At 47.0% G+C, this 23,519-nt stretch overlaps 1 pseudogene; it reads left to right on the top strand.

The window, feature by feature from the left end:
* Positions 1-734: 734 nt before the first annotated feature.
* LOC147963319 (protein SOSEKI 5-like) lies at positions 735-21,521 on the top strand (annotated as a pseudogene).
* Positions 21,522-23,519: the final 1,998 nt, after the last annotated feature.

Below are 23,519 nucleotides of genomic sequence, written 5' to 3'. Positions count from 1 at the left end.
TTAAGGAATACAATATGAAAAGGGGAAAGCATTAAGAATTAATGATTTTTTCTTAATCAAGCATCAAACAGTGGCAATTAGCAAGAGAAATTCCCCGCAAAAGAAAACTAGCAAGAAAAATTGGGATTTAAAAACAGTGGCTAGCAAGAGAAATCTCTTCATCAACTATCCTAACATGGGCTACGTACGCTACCTCAAAACATCTTCCTTTTCTGGTCAAAAAAGACTCGTACGCTACGTACCAGCAGCACAGGCCCTTCTGTCTTTTTTTGTTTTCGTTCACCTTTTTGTTATTGGGCTGGCTAATGGCCCAGCAACTGGGGTATGAAGTGGGCTACGCCCCAGGCCAGTTTTTCTCTCCCTCTAGATATATAGGCTGGGAAATTTGTCACGCCCCAGGCCACTGCCTGGGCTGCCTGGGGCCCAGATCCGCCCTGTCAATACATGCTTCGGTCCACAACAGCACATCGTGTCCTATCCAATCCCTTCTTCGCCTTATGTGGGCAATTTTCTAGCTGCCACTTTTTTCCTCACGTATTGGCAAAAGAAGAAAGTATCATTTTCCCCCTGAAATCCTTTCTAATGGACCAGTTTCCCCCTCAACTCTAATATTGGATCAATCAGCCCCTCAAATCTTTAAAACCGGATCAATTTCCCCCTATGGTGGTTTTGGACTTGATTTTGAGTGGTTTGGACCCAGACCGTGCACTTCTCGCTGACTGAACTCGTTGACTAGGCTGACCGTGCTCCGGGGCGCTGGCATGGTGGACGCCTACTGCTCCTGGTCCTCCAAGCAGAGTTACAAGACCGGCTACGTCTGGCACGACTCACCGCCGACGATCCCGTGCACCTGCCAGCGGTGCCCAGTACGTGCTCAAGGGCTCCGAGCTGCTCCGCCTCCTTCCCGCGCCAGCCTACCCGCGCGACGCCTTCGCCTGCTCATCCTCATTGTAACACCCCGGATGTAACTTTCCCTATTCGTACTCCAACTCTTGCCGTTTCCGGCGTTAAGTTATATTTATTTCTCGGGTTCGGGTCTTTGTCTCCGTGTGTTGTTGTCTTTGTCATGCATCTCATATCATGTCATCATGTGCATTGCATTTGCATACGTGTTCGTCTCATGCATCCGAACATTTTCCCCGTTGTCCGTTTTGCATTTCGGCGCTTCGTTCTCCTCCGGTGGTCATTTCTAGCTTTCTTTCGTGTGTGGGGATTAAACATTTCCGGATTGGACCGAGACTTGCCAAGCGGCCTTGGTTTACCACCGGTAGACCGCCTGTCAAGTTTCGTATCATTTGGACTTCGTTCGATACTCCAACGGTTAACCGAGGGACCGAAAAGGCCTCGTGTGTTGCAGCCCAACACCCCTCCAATTTGTCCCAAAACCCACCAAACTTTGCTCCATGTCCTAGAGCGTTCGATCACGATCGCGTGGCCGAAAACCGCACCTCATTTGGACCCTCCTAGCTCCACTTATGCCTATAAATAGCCCCCCCCCCCCGTTTTCGGATCTCTTCTTCCTTCCCGAAATCCTAGCCAAAAAAAAGATCCCCGCACCGACGGACGTGTCCGCCCCCGGCCGGATAGCGTCCGCCGCCGCCCGCGCCCAACCGGGCATCGCCACATGGCACCCCAGCTCCGCCGCCGCCACCGGCCCGGGAGGCCCAGGAGGGGCCCCCGCGAGCCCATCGCCACCCGCCGCCGCCCGGGGTCGCCCGCCTCCTCTCGCCCACGAGCCGCCGCCGCCCCTCCGCCGCAGCTCGCCTTGCCGGACGAGCTCGCCGGCCGCGCCGCCCGCCGCGCCTCCCGGCCGCGCCGCCCGCCGCCGCCTCCCGGCCGCGCCGCCCCGCCGGCGACCGCCCCGGCCGCCTCCTCCACGCCAGCCCGCCGGCGAGCGCCAGACCGAGGGTGAACAGTGCCGGCCGCGCCTCGGTTTCCGTGCGAAACCCTAGATCTAATCCGAGAGGTTGATTTTTTTTGCCAAGTCCCAGGAATTTTTTTTCACTTCATATGCTCCTGTCTGAGGCCCCGTAACTTTGCATCCGTAGTTCCGATTTGGGCATATAGTATATCAAAATGTTCGCCTCGACGAGTACATCATTTCATTCTATTGCATCATTTTCATTCGAGCTCATCTTGATGCCCAAAATGCTGTTAGAAGAGGGCTTCGTGAGTTAATTGTCAGATTTGCTAGTTCATCTTAGACTTTTGTCATTTTTGTCATGATTAATGTGTGCATGCTATGCCTGTGAGTCCTCCATGTGTTTTGTTAAGGATTTTGCCTTTTTTCCAGAGGTACAACCCATGAATTTTTAGGATGTGTGTGGTGGCTTGTGCAAGCTTGCAAAGTGAGGCACCCGGGAAATCTGTTTTCAGAGACTTAGTAGTTTTCACTAAGTCTGGGATTATTTAGTTCATGATGCCATATGTTCAGCTTGTTTCTTAGTGATCCGTGCCTCTTTTGAGGATGATAAGTAAAGGAGTTTTGTTAATCATGTTATTCTCTATCCATCCATGTCTTTGTTTGAAATTATGGAGCACCCTAGCTTGAGTCAATCGAGCTCTACTTTTGCTTCGTGGTGAATCTGGGCAGATCGTCAACTCGTTTGCGATTTTGCCGATGTTATTGTAGTTGATCCGTGCATGCTATGCCATTGTTCTTGCCATGTCTAGCTTGTATTTTGTGCCTTCTTAATGGATGTATGCTTTCCTTGCCATGACTTGCACCGTGGTGAGTGCATCGAGCTCGTTTACATGCCTTCGTGAGATATATTTCAGTACGTCTCAGTTTTCACTAAGTCTGAAAAACTGATTATGTTTTTGCTATGTTCGTGTGCCTGTTAATATATTTTGTGAGCCCTTTTGGCCTCAGGTCACTTTGGGTCTTTTGTTAAGCTTGTTGAGTAGCTCCATGCCATGTTCTTACTTGTCTTAATCAGGTCATGTATCATGTTGTTTTGCTGCTCCGAAGAGGGCTTCGTGATCTGAAATTCCAGACAAGTGTTAATTTCACTAAGTCTGGAATCTGTTTTGCATTTGCGTTTTTGCCATGCTTGTTTGAACCTCATAATGGATGAATTGGCCGTGGCTCAGTGCTAGTCTTTTGTTAAGCAGCTTGTGTGCATCTCTGCCATGTATTTTGTTGTCATCTTTGGTGGCTGTAGCATGTTCATTTCGTTGCATTTAGATGCCTACTTGCTGTAAATCGCAGACCGGTGTCATTCTTAAAACGCTTGCCATTTCCAAACCGTAACACTGATTCCGATGTTCTTTATATCGTTTTCAAGCGATTTCATCTCATCTTTCCAGTGGCACCCTTGGAATTCCAAGTTGAGGCCAGCTTCATACATTTCCTGTCATATCTTGCATTTTGCATCCCGCATCGCATCCCGCATAGCATATCATCATTTCATCTTACTGCTTGGTCTTGCACGTGGTTGATTGTATCCTTGTTGCTTGTTTGTCTTGTTTGGGTAGAGCCGGGAGATGAGTTCGCTACTGAGGGGCCCGTTGAGTTTGCTTGTGAGGATCCAGTCAACTTTGACAACTGCGGAGGCAAGATGATCATACCCTCGAAATCACTACTATCTTTGCTATGCTAGTTTGCTCGCTCTTGCTATGCCAATGCTACGATGCCTACCTTTTGCTTGTCAGCCTCCCAATTGCCATGTCAACCTCTAACCCACCTTGTCCTAGCAAACCGTTGATTGGCTATGTTACCACTTGGCTCAGCCCCTCTTATAGCGTTGCTAGTTGCAGGTGAAGATTGGAGGCCGTTCCTTGTTGGAACATCATTTATTTACTTGTTGGGATATCATTATATTGCTATGTTATCTTAATGCATCTATATACTTGGTAAAGGGTGGAAGGCTCGGCCTCTCGCCTAGTGTTTTGTTCCACTCTTGCCGCCCTAGTTTCCGTCATATCGGTGTTATGTTCCCGGATTTTGCGTTCCTTACGCGGTTGGGTTATAATGGGAACCCCTTGATATTTCGCCTTGATTAAAGCTTGTCCAGCAATGCCCAACCTTGGTTTTACCATTTGCCACCTAGCCTTTTCTTTCCCTTGGGTTCTGCAGACTCAAGGGTCATCTTATTTTACCCCCCGGGCCAGTGCTCCTCTGAGTGTTGGTCCACCTGTCAGCTACCGGTGGCCACCAGGGGCAACTCTGGGCTGGCCTACCCGTACCTAGGACAATCTGAGTGTGCCCTGAGAAAGAGATATGTGCAGCTCCTATCGGGATTTGTCGGCACATTCGGGCGGTGTTGCTTGTCTTGTTTTAACCTGTCGAAGTGTCTTGAGTTACCGAGATACCGAGTCTGATCGGAACGTCTTGGGAGGAGGTCTATTCCTTCGTTGACCGTGAGAGCTTGTCATGGGCTAAGTTGGGACTCCCCTGCAGGGATTGAACTTTCGAAAGCCGTGCCCGCGGTTATGGGCAGATGGGAATTTGTTAATGTCCGGTTGTAGATAACTTGAACCTTAATTAATTAAAATGAATCAACTGAGTGTGTTACCGTGATGGCCTCTTCTCGTCGGAGTCCGGGAAGTGGACACGGTGTTGGAGTAATGTTTGCGCAGGTTGCCTTCTAGCTTCTCGCTCGTGCTTTGCCTCCTCTTCTCGCTCTCTTTTGTGAATAAGATAGCCACCACATATGCTAGTCGCTTGCTGCAGCTCCACATATATTTGCCTTACCCCTTCCTATAAGCTTAAATAGTCTTGATCGCGAGGGTGCGAGATTGCTGAGTCCCCGTGGCTCACAGATACTATAACTCCAGATGCAGGTCCAGGTGATTCCGCTCCAGGTGACGAGTACGAGCTCAAGTGGGAGTTCGACGAGGACTCTCAGCGTTACTACATGTCTTTTCCTGATGATCAGTAGTGGTGCCTACTTGGGGTTCGATTCAGGGCCTTGTCGCATGTTGGGTTCTCTTCTATTTTGGCGCTGTAGTCGGGCCATGAGTGTTTGTATGATGGATGTTATTTATGTACTTTGATGTGACGTGGCGAGTGTAAGCCAACTATGTATCTCCCCCTTGTATTATATATTACATGGGATGTTGTAAAGATTGCCTGACTTGCGACATTGCTTTCAATGCGGTTATGTCTCTAAGTCGTGCCTCGACACGTGGGAGCTATAGCCGCATCGAGGGCGTTACAAGTTGGTAATCAGAGCCTTCCCCGACCTTAGGAGCCCCATTGCTTGATCATTTTAGCAGCCGAGTTGTGTCTACAAAAAAATGTTTTGGGTCACTTAGGAATTATATATAGGAGAGCTTAGGAATTCTTTTTACTTCCCAGTCTCCTCATCGCTCTGGTAAGGCATCATGACGTAGAGTTTTGACTCTTCTCTTCTCAAATTTCACTAAATTTTTTTTAGGATCACGCGAGTATCTTGGAATCGTTCCGATGGCTTATGATGAGAACATTGACTTGGTGCCTCCTGTCAGGGGTTTAGTGGAAGTGTCCCGGGGAGTTGAGCTCTGAGGTGTTGTCATCATAATTTTATCGTTGCAATTCTGGAATACTTGAGATATGTTCGCCGACATCGAAAATCTCTTTTATGTAGTTCGTTGGTGAGATAACCTCGACGCCACCCAGTACTGGGGCGGGAGTTCGGGAGTATCGCCATAACTTGTATAACGGATGCTTTTCGAAGGTTGAGGTAGATGGTTTCCAAAGTTTTCTTGGTTATGTGTTGAAGGATGGATACAGCTGGATGTAGGATTTGCTAGTTTGGGTGAGATATTATGCTTCCCCTGTATCCCCAACTCCTGATTGCATAACCGGAAAGGTTCGGGAGTTTCATAGGTGGGAATTCTAGTAGCTCTAGTTCTTCTTCCACGGATATTGGTTTGAGATTGGGATTTCTGACCGATTATTCGTTCTTGATCCGTACCTTGTTGATTTATTTCTCTACCTTAATTCTACGTGGCTTCACAATTTATGGATATGTGACCACTTCAAGAGGAATGCATTCGTTCATTTTGTTCGGATGTGAAGACTATATGTTGCAATTTTCATTCCGTTGGTTTCAGCTTCTTTTATCTGTCTATGTGCTAACGGTGGTCAACCTCTTTAGGATGGCTCCCGCTAAGAGCACCAGTCAGAACCAGAATCAAGATCCACCACCGCCTCCACCTCCTCCAGAGGCATGGCAAGCTGTGATGGCCGCAACCAACGCAAACACTCAGCTGATCATGCAAATTCTTCAAGAGCGCAATCAAGGCAGTCAAGGGAATCAAGGCAGCAATCAGAGTCACTTTGCTACACTCAACCAGTTCCTTGCTAACGGGCCAAAGACTTTCAGCAATTGTGTTGAGGCAACCGATGCTGACGATTGGCTTGTGGATCTGTGTAAGCATTTCGAGTGCAGCAACGTCAGGCCTGAGGACTTTGTGAAGTTCGCTTCCTTCCAACTCAAAGATCAAGCTGCAGAATGGTTCCAGCAGTACAAGGACTCCAGAGGTGGACGTGTTATCACTTGGGATAATTTCCGTCGAGATTTCCGAGCTCATCACATTCCGCAGAGCGTGGTTGAAAGCAAGCGTGAGGAATTCCGCAATCTGAAGCAAGGCTCTTTGTCTGTCTATGACTACAACAAATTGTTCCAAAAGCTCGCCCGCTTTGCCAAGCAGGACGTACCTGATGAGAAGAGCATGATATACCAGTTCAGGGGTGGTCTCAGAGAAGATATTCAGCTCGCTCTTGTTCTCTTTGAGCCCTTGAGGTACGATGAGTTCTACAACATGGCACTGAAGCAAGAGGCTGCTCAGTTGAGGTGTGATGCTTCCAGGAAGCGAGTCAGAGATGTTACTCCTTCTTCCTCTACTCAAGTGGCCAAGCAGCAGAAGTTTTGGCTTCCTCCTCCTCCGTTCCGTCAGCCGTATCAACAGAAGAGCAAAGGTGGCAGTGGTTCTTCCCACCCACCCAACCCTGGCTTTCAGAACAAGACTTCGTCTCAAGCTCCAAGATCGAGTGCTCCGTATCACCGTCCGCTTTCAGAGGCCACGTGCAACAAGTGCCAACAGAAGGGTCACTATGCCAACAAGTGTCTCAACCAGAGGCGTCTTCCTCCTCCTCCTCCTGTGAGATCGGCAAGTACAACTATGGTCAAGCATAACCCCAAGCATGCCAAGGTCAATTTGATGAATGCAGCTCAGGCAGAGGACTCGTCAGATGTGATCATGGGTAACCTTCCTGTTAATGATATTCCTGCAAAAGTTCTTTTTGACACTGGTGCATCGCATTGCTTCATCTCGAGACCGTTTACAAATAGGCATCAATTGGTTTCGCAAGTTTTGCCTAGTCCTTTAGCAGTTGTCTCTCCCGGTAAGCGCATGCAGGCTAACTCCATCGTTCCGGAGGTTTCTATCACTTTGGGTGACTACAAGTTCTTGGCTTCTCCTACGGTTCTCGGTGACTCAGATATTGATCTTATTCTCGGGATGGATTGGCTTTCTAAGCACAAGGCTCAGTTTGATTGTGCAGCCAGGCAGATTCAATTGACTCATTCGTCTGAGGATGTAATTGTCTTTGCCGCTCGTGATGATACTATCCGTCTGTTTTCTCTCAATGAGAAGGGTGAATTGGATGCCATCTCGCAAATTCCAGTCGTTTGTGAATATCAAGACGTCTTTCCAGAAGAGCTCCCAGGAATGCCTCCGCACCGGCCAGTTGAATTCGTTATTGAACTTGAGCCTGGCACGGAACCTGTGTGCAAACGTCCTTACAAGCTCGGACCTGAAGAGTTGAAGGAGCTGAAGAAGCAACTCGATGAGCAAGAAAGAATGGGTCTCATCCGACCTATTTCTTCTCCGTGGGGTTGTGGTGTTCTTTTTGTGAAGAAGAAGGATGGAACGGACCGACTTTGTGTTGATTACCGTCCAGTGAACAAGAAGACCATCAAGAACAAATACCCACTTCCCAACATCAATGAGCTGTTCGAACAACTCAAAGGTGCTCAAGTATTCTCCAAGCTTGATCTCCGTATGGGTTATCACCAGATTCGCATTCGTGAAGAAGATATTCCCAAGACAGCATTCAGAACAAGCTTCGGTTCATATGAATACACTGTCATGTCTTTTGGCCTCGCCAACGCTCCTCCGACGTTCTCTCGCATGATGAACTTCATCTTCAACGCCTACACCAATGACTTCGTTTTGGTCTATCTCGACGACATTCTGGTTTTCTCCAAGAACAAGGAAGATCATGCCAAGAACTTGCGTTTGATTCTTGATAAGCTTAGAGAACATCAGTTCTACGCCAAGTTCTCCAAGTGTGAATTTTGGCTCGATGAGGTTCTTTATCTTGGTCATATCATCTCTGCCAAGGGCATTTCCGTGAATCCCGAGAAGATATCCGCAATTGTGAATTGGGAACCTCCTCAGAACGTGAAGCAACTCCGCAGTTTTCTCGGTCTCGCAAGCTATTGCCGAAGATTTGTTGAAAACTTTTCTAAGATCGCGAAGCCTCTCTCAAATCTTCTTCAGAAGCACGTCAAGTACGTTTGGTCTCCGCAGTGTGATATTGCTTTCAACACTTTGAAAGAGAAATTGATCACTGCTCCAGTTCTGACTCCGCCTGATGAATCCAAGCCGTACGAGGTCTTTTGTGATGCCTCTCTCCAAGGTCTTGGCACAGTATTGATGCAAGAGAATAAAGTTGTTGCTTATACATCTCGCCAATTGAAGCCTAATGAGCAGAACTACCCCACTCATGATCTCGAGTTGGCGGCAGTTGTGCATGCTCTTTTGACTTGGAGACATCTTCTATTGGGAAGAAAAGTGGACATTTTCACTGATCACAAGAGTCTCAAGTACATCTTCACTCAGCCTAATCTCAACCTCAGGCAAACTCGATGGGTCGAAATGATTCAAGAGTATAATCCGAGTATCGAGTATACTCCAGGCAAGGCTAATGTGATTGCCGACGCTTTGAGCAGGAAGGCTTACTGCAACAGTTTGATTCTTAAGCCTTATCAACCCGAGCTTTGTGAAGCTTTCCGCAAACTTAATCTGCAAGTTGTTCCTCAAGGTTTCCTCGCCAACCTTCAAGTCTCTCCTACCTTAGAAGACCAGATTCGCCAAGCCCAGCTTCTTGATGCTATGGTGAAAAAGGTGAAGATTGGGATTGCCAAGAGTCAGTCCAAGTACAAGTGCTACCGCCTTGATGACAAGGACACTCTCTTCTTCGAGGATCGTATTATTGTGCCCAAAGGTGAACTTCGTAAAGTGATCATGAACGAGGCTCACAATTCTCTCCTCTCCATCCACCCTGGGAGCACGAAGATGTATCAGGACCTTAAGCAAGCTTATTGGTGGACTCGAATGAAGCGCGAGATCGCTCAATTCATGAATGAATGTGATGTCTGCAGAAGAGTGAAGGAAGAACACCAAAGGCCAGCTGGTCTCCTCCAACCTCTTGCCATTCCAGAATGGAAGTTTGACCACATTGAGATGGACTTCCTGACTGGGTTTCCAAAGTCCAAGCGTGGCAATGATGCTATATTTGTTGTCATCGACAAACTCACCAAAGTGGCTCACTTTCTGCCTATCAAAGAGTCGATCACTGCAGCTCAATTGGCGGAACTCTATACTTCTCGTATTGTCTCTCTGCACGGTATTCCTCAAGTGATCTCTTCAGACCGTGGCAACATCTTTACCTCCTAGTTTTGGGATTTTTTCCAGAAGGCCATGGGCACCAACATCCGCTTCAGCACTGCTTTCCATCCTCAAACAAGCGGTCAAGTCGAGCGTGTCAACCAGATTCTTGAAGATATGCTCAGGGCTTGTGTGATCTCCTTCGGCAAGTGGGAGGATTGTCTTCCTTATGCTGAATTCTCATACAACAACAGTTTTCAAGCAAGTTCGGGCAAGGCCCCTTTTGAAATTCTGTATGGCAGGAAGTGCCGTACCCCTCTTAACTGGTCTGAAACCGGTGAACGTCAGCTTTTGGGTAATGACTTAATCTCAGAAGCAGAAGAAATGTGCAAAGTCATTCGTGATAACCTCAAAGCAGCCCAATCCCGCCAGAAGAGCTACTATGATAGTAAGCACCGTGATTTGGCTTTCGAGATCGGAGATCATGTTTATCTCCGTGTCTCTCCTATGAAAGGTACTCGTCGCTTCGGTATCAAAGGGAAGCTTGCCCCTAGATACGTGGGACCTTTCAAGATTGTCAGCAAGAGAGGCGACCTCGCCTATCAACTCGAGCTTCCTTCAAACTTTGCAAATGTTCATGATGTGTTCCACGTCTCTCAGCTCCGAAAGTGCTTCAAGACTCCTGACCGCACAGTCAACTTCGAGGACATTGAGCTCCAAGAAGATCTCTCTTATCGTGAGCACCCAGTTGCTATTCTTGAAGAGACTGAACGCAAGACTCGCAACAAGTCAATCAAATTTCTCAAGGTCAAGTGGTCACACCATTCCGACCGTGAAGCTACCTGGGAACGCGAGGATAACCTCCGTTCTGAGTACCCGGAGTTCTTTCAGTCCTAGATCTCGGGACGAGATCTTTTTGTAGTGGTGGAGTGTTGTAACACCTCGGATGTAACTTTCCCTATTCGTACTCCAACTCTTGCCGTTTCCGGCGTTAAGTTATATTTATTTCTCGGGTTTGGGTCTTTGTCTCCGTGTGTTGTTGTCTTTGTCATGCATCTCGTATCATGTCATCATGTGCATTGCATTTGCATACGTGTTCGTCTCATGCATCCGAGCATTTTCCCCGTTGTCCGTTTTGCATTCCGGCGCTTCGTTCTCCTCTGGTGGTCATTTCTAGCTTTCTTTCGTGTGTGGGGATTAAACATTTCCAGATTGGACCGAGACTTGCCAAGCGGCCTTGGTTTACCACCGGTAGACCGCCTGTCAAGTTTCGTATCATTTGGACTTCGTTTGATACTCCAACGGTTAACCGAGGGACCGAAAATGCCTCGTGTGTGTTGCAGCACAACACCCCTCCAATTTGGCCCAAAACCCACCAAACTTTGCTCCATGTCCTAGAGCGTTCGATCACGATCGCGTGGCCGAAAACCGCACCTCATTTGGACTCTCCTAGCTCCACTTATGCCTATAAATAGCCCCCCGTTTTCGGATCTCTTCTTCCTCCCCGAAACCCTAGCCAAAAAAAAAGATCCCCGCACCGACGGATGTGTCCGCCCCCGGCCGGACAGCGTCCGCCGCCGCCCGCGCCCAACCGGGCATTGCCACGTGGCACCCCAGCTCCGCCGCCGCCACCGGCCCGGGAGGCCCAGGAGGGGCCCCCGCGAGCCCATCGCCACCCGCCGCCGCCCGGGGTCGCCCGCCTCCTCTCGCCCGCGAGCCGCCGCCGCCCCTCCGCCGCAGCTCACCTCGCCGGACGAGCTCGCCGGCCGCGCCGCCCCGCCGCGCTTGGAGCACGCTGGCGACCGCCCCGGCCGCCTCCTCCACGCCAGCCCGCCGGCGAGTGCCGGACCGCCGGTGAATAGTGCCGGCCGCGCCTCGGTTTCCGTGCGAAACCCTAGATCTAATCCGAGAGGTTGATTTTTTTTTGCCAAGTCCCAGGAATTTTTTTTCACTTCATATGCTCCTGTCTGAGGCCCCGTAACTTTGCATCTGTAGTTCCGATTTGGGCATATAGTATATCAAAATGTTCGTCTCGACGAGTACATCATTTCATTCCATTGCATCATTTTCATTCGAGCTCATCTTGATGCCCAAAATGCTGTTAGAAGAGGGCTTCGTGAGTTAATTGTCAGATTTGCTAGTTCATCTTAGACTTTTGTCATTTTTGCCATGATTAATGTGTGCATCCTATGCCTGTGAGTCCTTCATGTGTTTTGTTAAGGATTTTGCCTTTTTTCCAGAGGTGCAACACATGCATTTTTAGGATGTGTGTGGTGGCTTGTGCAAGCTTGCAAAGTGAGGCACCCGGGAAATCTGTTTTCAGAGACTTAGTAGTTTTCACTAAGTCTGGGATTATTTAGTTCATGATGCCATATGTTCAGCTTGTTTCTTAGTGATCCGTGCCTCTTTTGAGGATGATAAGTAAAGGAGTTTTGTTAATAATGTTATTCTCTATCCATCCTTGTCTTTGTTTGAAATTATGGAGCACCCTAGCTTGAGTCAATCGAGCTCTACTTTTGCTTCGTGGTGAATCTGGGCAGATCGTCAACTCGTTTGCGATTTTGCCGATGTTATTGTAGTTGATCCGTGCATGCTATGCCATTGTTCTTGCCATGTCTAGCTTGTATTTTGTGCCTTCTTAATGGATGTATGCTTTCCTTGCCATGAATTGCACCGTGGTGAGTGCATCGAGCTCGTTTACATGCCTTCGTGAGATATATTTCAGCACGTCTCAGTTTTCACTAAGTCTGAAAAACTGATTATGTTTTTGCTATGTTCGTGTGCCCGTTAATATATTTTGTGAGCCCTTTTGGCCTCAGGTCACTTTGGGTCTTTTGTTAAGCTTGTTGAGTAGCTCCATGCCATGTTCTTACTTGTCTTAATCAGGTCATGTATCATGTTGTTTTGCTGCTCCGAAGAGGGCTTCGTGATCTGAAATTCCAGACAAGTGTTAATTTCACTAAGTCTGGAATCTGTTTTGCATTTGCGTTTTTGCCATGCTTGTTTGAACCTCATAATGGATGAATTGGCCGTGGCTCAGTGCTAGTCTTTTGTTAAGAATCTTGTGTGAATCCCTGCCATGTATTTTGTTGTCATCTTTGGTGGCTGTAGCATGTTCATTTCGTTGCATTTAGATGCCTACTTGCTGTAAATCGTAGACCGGTGTCATTCTTAAAACGCTTGCCATTTCCAAACCGTAACTCCGATTCCGATGTTCTTTATATCGTTTTCAAGCGATTTCATCTCATCTTTCCATTGGCACCCTTGGAATTCCAAGTTGAGGCCAGCTTCATTTATTTCCTGTCATATCTTGCATTTTGCATCCCGCATCGCATCCCGCATAGCATATCATCATTTCATCTTATTGCTTGGTCTTGCACGTGGTTGATTGTATCCTTGTTGCTTGTTTGTCTTGTTTGGGTAGAGCCGAGAGACGATTTCGCTACCGAGGGGCCCGTTGAGTTTGCTTGTGAGGATCCAGTCAACTTTGACAACTGTGCAGGCAAGATGATCATACCCTCGAAATCACTACTATCTTTGCTATGCTAGTTTGCTCGCTCTTGCTATGCCAATGCTACGATGCCTACCTTTTGCTTGTCAGCCTCCCAATTGCCATGCCAACCTCTAACCCACCTTGTCCTAGCAAACCGTTGATTGGCTATGTTACAGCTTTGCTCAGCCCCTCTTATAGCGTTGCTAGTTGCAGGTGAAGATTGGAGGCCGTTCCTTGTTGGAACATCATTTATTTACTTGTTGGGATATCATTATATTGCTATGTTATCTTAATGCATCTATATACTTGGTAAAGGGTGGAAGGCTCGGTCTCTCGCCTAGTGTTTTGTTCCACTCTTACCGCCCTAGTTTCCGTCATATCGGTGTTATGTTTCCGGATTTTGCGTTCCTTACGCGGTTGGGTTATAATGGGAACCCCTTGATATTTCGCCTTGATTAAAGCTTGTCCAGCAATGCCCAACCTTGGTTTTACCATTTGCCACCTAGCCTTTTCTTTCCCTTGGGTTCTGCAGACTCAAGGGTCATCTTATTTTACCCCCCGGGCCAGTGTTCCTCTGAGTGTTGGTCCACCTGTCGGCTACCGGTGGCCATCAGGGGCAACTCTGGGCTGGCCTACCCGTACCTAGGACAATCTGAGTGTGCCCTGAGAAAGAGATATGTGCAGCTCCTATCGGGATTTGTCGGCACATTCGGACGGTGTTGCTGGTCTTGTTTTAACCTGTCGAAGTGTCTTGAGTTACCGAGATACCGAGTCTGATCGGAACGTCTTGGGAGGAGGTCTATTCCTTCGTTGACCGTGAGAGCTTGTCATGGGCTAAGTTAGGACTCCCCTGCAGGGATTGAAATTTCGAAAGCCGTGCCCGCGGTTATGGGCAGATGGGAATTTGTTAATGTCCGGTTGTAGATAACTTGAACCTTAATTAATTAAAATGAATCAACTGAGTGTGTTACCGTGATGGCCTCTTCTCGGCGGAGTCCGGGAAGTGGACACGGTGTTGGAGTAATGTTTGCGCAGGTTGCCTTCTAGCTTCTCGCTCGTGCTTTGCCTCCTCTTCTCGCTCTCTTTTGCGAATAAGATAGCCACCATATATGCTAGTCGCTTGCTGCAGCTCCACATATATTTGCCTTACCCCTTCCTATAAGCTTAAATAGTCTTGATCGCGAGGGTGCGAGATTGCTGAGTCCCCGTGGCTCACAGATACTATAACTCCAGATGCAGGTCCAGGTGATTCCGCTCCAGGTGACGAGTACGAGCTCAAGTGGGAGTTCGACGAGGACTCTCAGCGTTACTACGTGTCTTTTCCTGATGATCAGTAGTGGTGCCTAGTTGGGGTTCGATTCAGGGCCTTGTCGCATGTTGGGTTCTCTTCTATTTTGGCGCCGTAGTCGGGCCATGAGTGTTTGTATGATGGATGTTATTTATGTACTTTGATGTGACGTGGCGAGTGTAAGCCAACTATGTATCTCCCCCTTGTATTATATATTACATGGGATGTTGTAAAGATTGCCTGACTTGCGACATTGCTTTCAATGCGGTTATGTCTCTAAGTCGTGTCTCGACACGTGGGAGCTATAGCCGCATCGAGGGCGTTACACTCGTCCTCCTCCACCTCGAGCTGCCAGGCCGGGAACGAGAACAAGTTGCCCAAAGCGGCCATTAGCAAGGCTCACGGCCGGCGCAAGAACTAGAGCTCCTTCGACCTCGACCAGTACTGGGTGGCCGCCGCGCGCAGCGGCGCTGGGGCGAACGCGAACGCGGCCACGCAGACCGGCGAGAAATGCGGCCGGCACCGGGGCCCCGAGCCGTCTCCGCCGCAACAGCCTATGACAGATCTCGGAGCCGACAAGATCTCGTCGCCGCCGTCGTCCAACAGCCCCGACACGCTAGAGACGCTCATCAAAATGATGCCCGCAAGGCTGCCACCTCGAACACCATCGCCGCTTGCCGGAGGAAGAGGATGAAGGCCTAGCACAAGGGCGTGATCGCGGGCGGCCGGATGCGCGCGTCCACGGTGCTGATGCACCTCATCTTCTACGGCGGCCAAGCGGGGCACCGGTCCGGGTGGTGCGAGGCACACAGAGCGGTTCCCTTGCGGACGGTCGGACCTGAGCAGCGGCACGATGGCGGACATCTTCTCGAGGAGCATCAGCGTCGTTGTAGGTATCGAGCAGGAGTACATCGGCGGCAGCCTGGTGGAGACCAAGAAGACGACGAGCGACGAGCATGCCGGCCACGGAGGCGAGCTCGACGCACTGAAGCAGTCATCTCCACCCAACTGTTATGAAGCGAAGTGCACGGTCAATCCAGAGAAATGCATGGTATGGGTCAAAACCACTTCAAATCAAGTCTGAAACCACCTTAGAGGAGAATTGATCCGGTTTTACAGATTTGAGGGGCTGATTGATCCAGTATTAGAGTTGAGGGGGAAATTGGTCCATTGCAGAGGATTTCAGGGGGAAAACGATACTTTCCTCTTGGCAAAAATATGTATCGATTGTTCTTTTTTTTTCCTATACGGCCGCAGTACGCCGACGCCACGAAGGCAAGCAACACCACATGGAAGTTGTGCCATCGATCTAGCTGATTATCCCGCTTATGACTTCCTGCCACATCTAGATTTCTGATGTACTAATTAACGGCCGTTTGAAGTTGATGTGCATGCATCGATTAATACCCAGGTCTGTTTGCATCTTCAATCAATCCCACCGGCTTTCTATTTGCTACCTTTTGTGACTTTCATTGTATTTCCATAATCACAGATATTAAATAGACATTGCTGATCCAGGTCATAACAGGTCCATCCCAGGCAAGCCATGTTGATCGAAGTGAAAAAGTAGGAGTACAGAAATTGCAAGCATGCCATTCACCAACAAAGCAAGGAGAGTGGACGGGCCGCCGACTAACGATCCTCTAATATTTTTATTTGCAAAGCCTTTGTTCTCTTTCTGAAAAAAACATTTTTAACTTTTAAAAGACAGTTTATAGTTTATAGTTTCCCGCAAAAAAAAAACACAGTTTATAGTTGGTATAGGGTGGATGCATGAATGTATTCTGATTATCGTTAGGTCAATTGCTTATATTCTAGGCGAGAGTAACAGTGATAACCAGCGGGATGCTCTACGATTAACAGTCTCATGGTTGAAAACTATCTTAACAGGCTGTGAGGTAGATCCTAACACAAACAGGATGGATGTCGCCCCCATGGCATTGTATTACATATGGACTATTCTCACGTTATCAATACAACACATGGAGTCATGGATGGTGAACAAAATAAAAAGATGCAGCGATATATGGACGTTATCATCCTGGACATTGGAAGAAGAAGCTGGCTAATGAGGTGGACTTGAATGTCATTTGCACATCGCCAGCCATGGCGATGTCTAGCGGCAAGGATGCAACTGAGGGAAAAGGCAACATCGAGCAGTGGCAAGGTTGTCGTCACAGAGTAGTCCTGTTGCCGGACTTGCCCATGAAGAAAATCACACTTCGGCAAGGTTTAAGTTGAATACGAAGCAGTGATTCGATATTTCAATTTTAAGTACGTAAATAAGAATGCATGCAAGCAGGAGAGGAGTAGCCCATGTTTAATTATGTTGTCATGTTTGATCGCAGGCAGCAAGGAAGGTAGATATGGTCTGCAAGCAAGAGGCGGAAGTTTATTTCTCAGTTAGTGATGATGATAAAACAGAGGGTTTCATGCTTTTTTTAGTGCTTACTATTCATCTTGATAATGTACTCAGGCCAAATTTTATTTTTTTCTTAATGTTCATACATATGATGCACATTGCATATCTCGAAAATTACGGAAGGATTCGAACAGAGGTGATGTTTAGAGTATTGCATTACTTAGTTATGTACTACTGATTACTGCATATATCTGAACTGCCATGTCAAGTTACTATCTATAATTTAATAATTGAAGTACTATGAGCTTATATTATATTTACTACATATACGATTAATTTGTTCAGTCGTGTTCGAGTAAACATCCAAGGATACGTACGTATAGACAGTCTATTTCCATCTCTAACATTCAAGGATACGTACGTATAGGAACCTCTCTCATCTATGGTAATCACTAATCACGAGGTAAATAACATTCGGAGGGAGCACATAAAGATATCAATAAAACATAGTTGCTCCATTTCTATTCAAATCTTTTTGAATCTGGTAGCATTTATACTGACGATCAAAATACAAATTAGCCTCTATTAATTATACATCACAGTTAGTTATGTTAGATAACAATTTTAAGTGGACTCCATTGGTTTATGCAATTTCTGTATAATACATTTCTATGTCACATGAGATCTCGGTCTCTTATTCACAGTAGTAGCATTATTCTATGTACTGAATTAAATTGTACCGTAACGTTAACAAAAAATAGTTCTCGCTGGCCGTGTATGGCCATTAAAACATGGGTTCAAGAAAAAAAAGGGTGTTCTCCTGTAACAACAAACATGATTAATTCACCAACCAGATATTGAATTGTATGGATCTTTTATGTGCATATAGAAACAAAGAATGGACACATAGAAAGTGGTAGAGGTTTGATCGGATAAGATAGCACTACAGATTTCTGAAGGAACTTTTTTTCGTGGTTTAAGGAATTTAATTTGTAAATTCATATTTGACTGAAGATTCTTTCAATCTTCTCAGTTTCCATGCCCAGTCACAATGGACGATGCTCTAAAGGAGGTGCATCGAAGGTTCACCAATGGAGAGCAACTCAAACTCTGCCAATTCCGTTCCTCAATCCTATTTGTCCACGGATATACTGCTTTGCCTAATGTGCATGCGATTCGTGTATTACATGTTTCTTTAGACAAGGAGATTGCTAATACGTATTTGCATATATACTATGTCTATGAATGTCTATTTTTGTGATTATAACAAAGAAAAAGTTAGTAATTAAAACATCATATATATTACTATTGTAGAATAAACTAGATGTATCATGCGCCACAAAGATTCATGTAAACACATCATTGTCTATGTAAAATATTGATGGCGAATAAAAAAATCCATCCATGTGAGATGTAAAAGAAATTGTTGGTTGAGGCAAGAACGTCCAATCTTAATAATCTATGCTATAATGAGACTATACAACAATCTATATTTTAATATGTATATTATTTGATATGATATCACGTCTATTGATAGAAAGCCGTGCAGGCATGTGTCCATTATTGTGTATATAGAAACGTACTCTATAATTCTATGGTGCTTCCATTACCAAACGGAATATGTCTACATTTTTAGGCAGGGTATAAGAAAGGAAGATATATGCTAAAATAGTTGAAGCAATGTACCTCTGCTAGATCCCATGTCCAACCAAGGTACACATGCATGTGTTATTATAATAATCAACGTCACAATATTCATATTATTGGATGCAAACATTCTATTCACAAAAAAATTCAAAGCAATGTAGCTTCGTTACACCCTACGTCCAACCAAGATACACATGCATGTGTTATAATAATACTCTACATCAATATATTCATATTATTGTTTGACATTTTGAATTTTTACAAATTAGTTATATCAAATATTAAATTTGCTAGCCCGTGCAATTGCATGGGTTGACGACTAGTTATTATAGTCGAGCACTCCAACTGTCCAACTACACATCTTCCTATCCTCTGGGTGGAAAGAACTTTAGTACCACGCCTACGCCTCTGTTCCACCATGCTCACCTCTGTAGGGCTTATAGCGATGATTCCAATACCCTGTGAGGTCTCGGTCTTCTTCTAGTTCTACCAATGAAAATTAGGGTGTCTCTACTAAGTTCCAACTAAGAAAAGCTCAGTTTGTGACAATTTGCCTCTTGTACGCAGACCAAACTGAGTAGCTGCAAAAGAGTTTTACTACGGGTCCTATACCTTTGTAGTAGCCACAGCCCATGTCCGAGTAGTACTAGTAGGATGTCAAGTCCAGTCAGGTTTTGTTAGACGTGTCAGTAGTAGGCTCCGTGTGTCTAGGTTGAGTCCAAGTACTCTTATAGCAACTATAGCAGAGACCGTAAAATCTTGTGCTGTAAAAGGTGTTTGAAATAGAGTAAAATATACCAGTAGCCGCCGTCGTGTGGTGACTAGTGAGGGGATCTGGGGCCGACGTGTGAGAGAGCGAGACCGGCTGCGATGCAGATGCGGGATGGCGGCCACTCGATCACGCGGAGAATTTGGGGAATGAGATGGATTGCTTGGTCAAATTGATGGCTAGACAATATCTGCGTATGCTTCATGCAAAGAGGAGGCCTGTGCAAAATATCACCACGTGGCAGTAGTCAATATGCTTGTGAGTATATGGGTATGGCACGTTACATGTGTGATGTGTGTGTTTGCACCCCGTGTGGGCGTTGTTTCACACACCAACCACAACTCCTCAAACCATATCTCTCTTTCCCGTTGATCCCACAATGCAACACCCCCTCCCTGTTGTGCGCGGCATATGTGTTGTGTGTTTTTGCGTCCCGTGTGGGCGTTGTTTCACACACCGACCACCATTCCTCAAACCATATCTCTTTCCCCTAGATCCACAATGCAACACCCCCCCCCCCCTCTCCCTCCCTCCCTGCCTCCCTCCCTCCCCCTCCCTCCCCCCATCTCCCTCTCCAGCGTGTTTGTGGCGGTTTGAGCGTTGGGGGCGAGCATGTCAGCACGTCCTCATCGTTATTGCCCCTCTATCAAGGCTTGTGCTAGCCCTTAGGTTAGGGTACTGTTGCCTTGGTTCACCCTGTGTTGCGCAAGTACATAATCTTGTCATAGAAAATAGAATTATTTACTGATTATTTTAACATCACAGTGAATAGAATAGGGTAATTTAACATGATAGTGGGTTTGGGTCACTGAAATTCTGCATGTGTTCTCGCTAAGAAAAAAAGAGAGGATTAATCGGTTTGTTGACTAACAATTATTTCATCATATCCTTCCTTTTATCTATCAGGTGAGCAGTTCAATAATCTAGACGAGGAAACTATTCTGTATTCTACCAATGAAAATTAGGGTATCTCTATCCAACTACAAAAAGCTCAGTTTGACAATTTGCCTTTTCTACGCAGACCAAACTGAGTAGCTACAAAAGAGTTTGGAAAGTGTTTAGGAACGGCGCACCGGCCGAACAGTTCCGCCAGTCCCACGCAGGCCACTCGATCGAAGCGAGGCGAAGCGCATTGTATGCCTCGCGCTCCTCCCGATCCTCTTCTTCCTCCTTCAGATCCCGCCGCCGGCTAGCCCTAACTCCGCACAGGTCACCTCCATCCTTCAGATCCCCTTCTTTTCCCGCTGGACACCCTCGCCCCCCTCCCGGCTGCAGGTTCCTTCTGCGCCCAGCAAGCCGGAGTTGGAAGCCGCCATGGAATATACCATCTGCGAGCTGCTGTTCGTACTCCCCTGTGCTGGAACCGTCCACCGGAGATGCTTCAACCACGGCAGCGCGAGTGCGCGACCTCCTCCCCCACCGCTGCAACCATCAGCTTCAAGACGAACTTTGGAAGCATTTTTTCTCCTCCACCGATGTTGCAACCGACGACCAAAAAAGCTACAACCGTTCAATTCGAGAGCTTCAACTAGCGATATATCATGCTTCAACCGGACACCATGCACTGACAAAAGCTACAACCGTTCATACGAAAAGCTTCAACCATAGTATGAAAAGCTGCAAACGACGGAATAGAGAAGTTCATCGGACCACTATGAAATAAAAAATCCACACCCGTCATTTTTTGAGAAAGCTTCAACCGTTGAATTGAAAAGCTTCAACCGGTTTTATAAAAAGCTTCAACTGGCTTTATAGGACGCTTCAACCCGCGAGTACAGAACAAAAAAGTTGCAACCGTTGACGTGAAAAGCTTCAACCATATTTTTGAAAAGCTTCAACCGGCGACTGGCGAGGGGGAAAGGCACGAGCGGTGCCGGGTGTGGGCATGTTGGATATGCTACATTGTTTTTGTGTTGGAACCGGCATTTTCTTTTGCTACGACCGTGTGACGTTTTGCTTCAACCATGTGGATTTTTGCTACTACCGTCCATAGTTTTTGCTACATCCAATTTTTTCACGACAGCGAGATGCCGTTGGTGGGTTTCTGTGAATTCCGGCGGCGAGATCCAGCACGGGGGCAGGGGCGGATGCTGCAACCGGTCGCCGGCGAGCTGCAACCTCGACCGTCAAGGCATGGCGGCGACCACGCGGGGGCTACAACCCAGTGCCGGATGTGCTGCAGATGCGCCTTGTTTTTTGGCCGGAGCTGACGCCCGCGGGGTGCTTTATGGCCACCACGGCAAGCAGGGATGAGGGCACGGCGAGCGGGGATGAGGGCGCGGGCGTGCTCGCTGCGGGGGAGAGAGAGAAGCGGAGGGATTTTGACCCGTACGGGAGGAAGGAGAAGGAACAGATCTGACGGCCCACCTCGCTCAGATCAGACGGCTGCTAGCCGACCGGCCGAAAGTTTCGGCCGGTGCGCCGGGCAGAGTGCTGCCCAAAGAGTTTTACTACCAAGTCCTATACCTTTGTAGTAGCTACAGCCCGTGTCCGAGTAGTACTAGTAGAGGATGTCAGGTCCGGTCAGGTTTTGTTAGACGTGTCAGTAGTAGGCCCCGCGTGTCGCTTGAGTCCAAGTACTCTTATAACAACTATAGCAGAGACCGTAAAATCTTGTGCTGTATAAGGTATTTAAACTTTGTCCAAATATACCAGTAGCCGCCACAGCGTGATGAGGTGGTCCGGAGCCGACACGCGAGAGAGCGAGACCGGCTGCGATGCAGATCCGGGATGGTGGCAACTCGATCATGCGGAGAATCTAGGGAATGAGATGGATTGCTTGGTCAGATTGATGGCTAGACAACATCTGTGTAGGCTTCATGCAAAGAGGAGACCTGTGCAAAATATCACCACATGGCAGTAGTCAACATGCTTGTCATGTTGTATACGGGTACATGAGTATATGGGTATGGTTTATACACACGGCATGGGTTTGAGAATTCTAGGTTGCGATCTAAAGTTGATCAAGGATTGTGCAAAATCTTATGACGCGGCTCGCAAGAAAAGTAGAAAACCTATTCTCAAAAAAAAGACAGAGTTGAAAACCAGTGATCAATAGTTGTTTCTTATTAAAAAGAAAACAAATTTTCATGGATCATACATCTCTTTGGAAGAACAAGGTAGCTAAGCTATAGGAAAGATGTTGCCCCCGCCGCCCCCTGCCGGCGGCTGTGCCCCCAATTTCTTGCACTCCTTGGTGCACTCGTCCATCGACAAGTAGCAAACTTCCTCACCGACGGTACAGCAGTAGCAGCGCTCGCCCTTGCAGGCAAACGACTTCTCATCGTGGACGCAGAGCCCGTAGGGCAAATTAATCTTATCGCCGCCGTCGTCCATGATCCGGCCTGCATATGTGGAGACAGATGAATAAATATAATCTAGCGCCATGATTAACAAAACAAACAAGAACAAGCAATCGCAAATATACAGATCGAGGGATGAGGAAGGATTATTACATCGCGCCTGGGTAGCGAGGAGTAGGCACACGATGAGGAGAAGCGTGGTCGTGTGCTTGTCCATGGTGTGTATGAATGATATCGATGAGGTGATCGACACAGCAGTAGGCAGTAGGCAGCTAGGTAGACGCGTGCTGTGACATGTATTTGCTGCATCGGGGGTATGGTCTTGTGCGCATATATAAGCACGGAAATGAAGCTACGACGGTAGGCCTCCAATATAACATTTGGGAATTATCATTGTGTATGATCACTTGCCAGATTCTTTTGGGTTGTATATGGGCCGCAAATATTTTGTCTGCATAATCCTGATTTACCTGGCATTTTACTACCAGAAATGGATTTTTAGTGCCAATTGAATCAGCGTCAAATACTTTGTTTCCAATAATCATTATTTACCTGTCGTTCTATATTACCAAAAAATGCATTTCTGGCTGCCAATTGAATCGACATGTATTGGCTTAATTGCCAAAGAAAACATTTTTTCATCCGCAAAAAAAACTTATTTTTTGTAATAAAATGTGGGGCAGTGAAGGTGTTTTTGAAGAAAAGCCGGCCATGAAAAACCGAATGTGGGAGGGAAAAATCAAAACAAGAAGGGTAGAAAGCGGACCAAGGAGGAGTAGGAGAGATACAACCAGACGTTTTGTCCATGAAGTATTTTATCCAAATGTTTTAGATGATATTATTTCACCGGTTCAAAGTGCTTTTATTCCTGGGCTTTTAATCACGGACAATATCTTGCTTGCATATGAGTGTGTCCACAATATTGAGAACTGTAAGAAAGGGAACAATGGCTACTGTGCAGTCAAGCTCGACATGCACAAAGCATACGACCGTGTTGAATTGGTATTCCTAGAGATGATGATGCAAAAGCTTGGTTTTGTAGGAGATTTTGTTAA

Source organism: Triticum urartu, chromosome 6A (assembly GCF_056163025.1).
Source record: "Triticum urartu cultivar PI428250 chromosome 6A, HENAU_Tu73, whole genome shotgun sequence".
Classification (NCBI taxonomy): Eukaryota; Viridiplantae; Streptophyta; class Magnoliopsida; order Poales; family Poaceae; genus Triticum; species Triticum urartu.
Note: the sequence above shows the minus strand (reverse complement) of the source record. Positions and strands in the feature narration are given on the sequence as shown.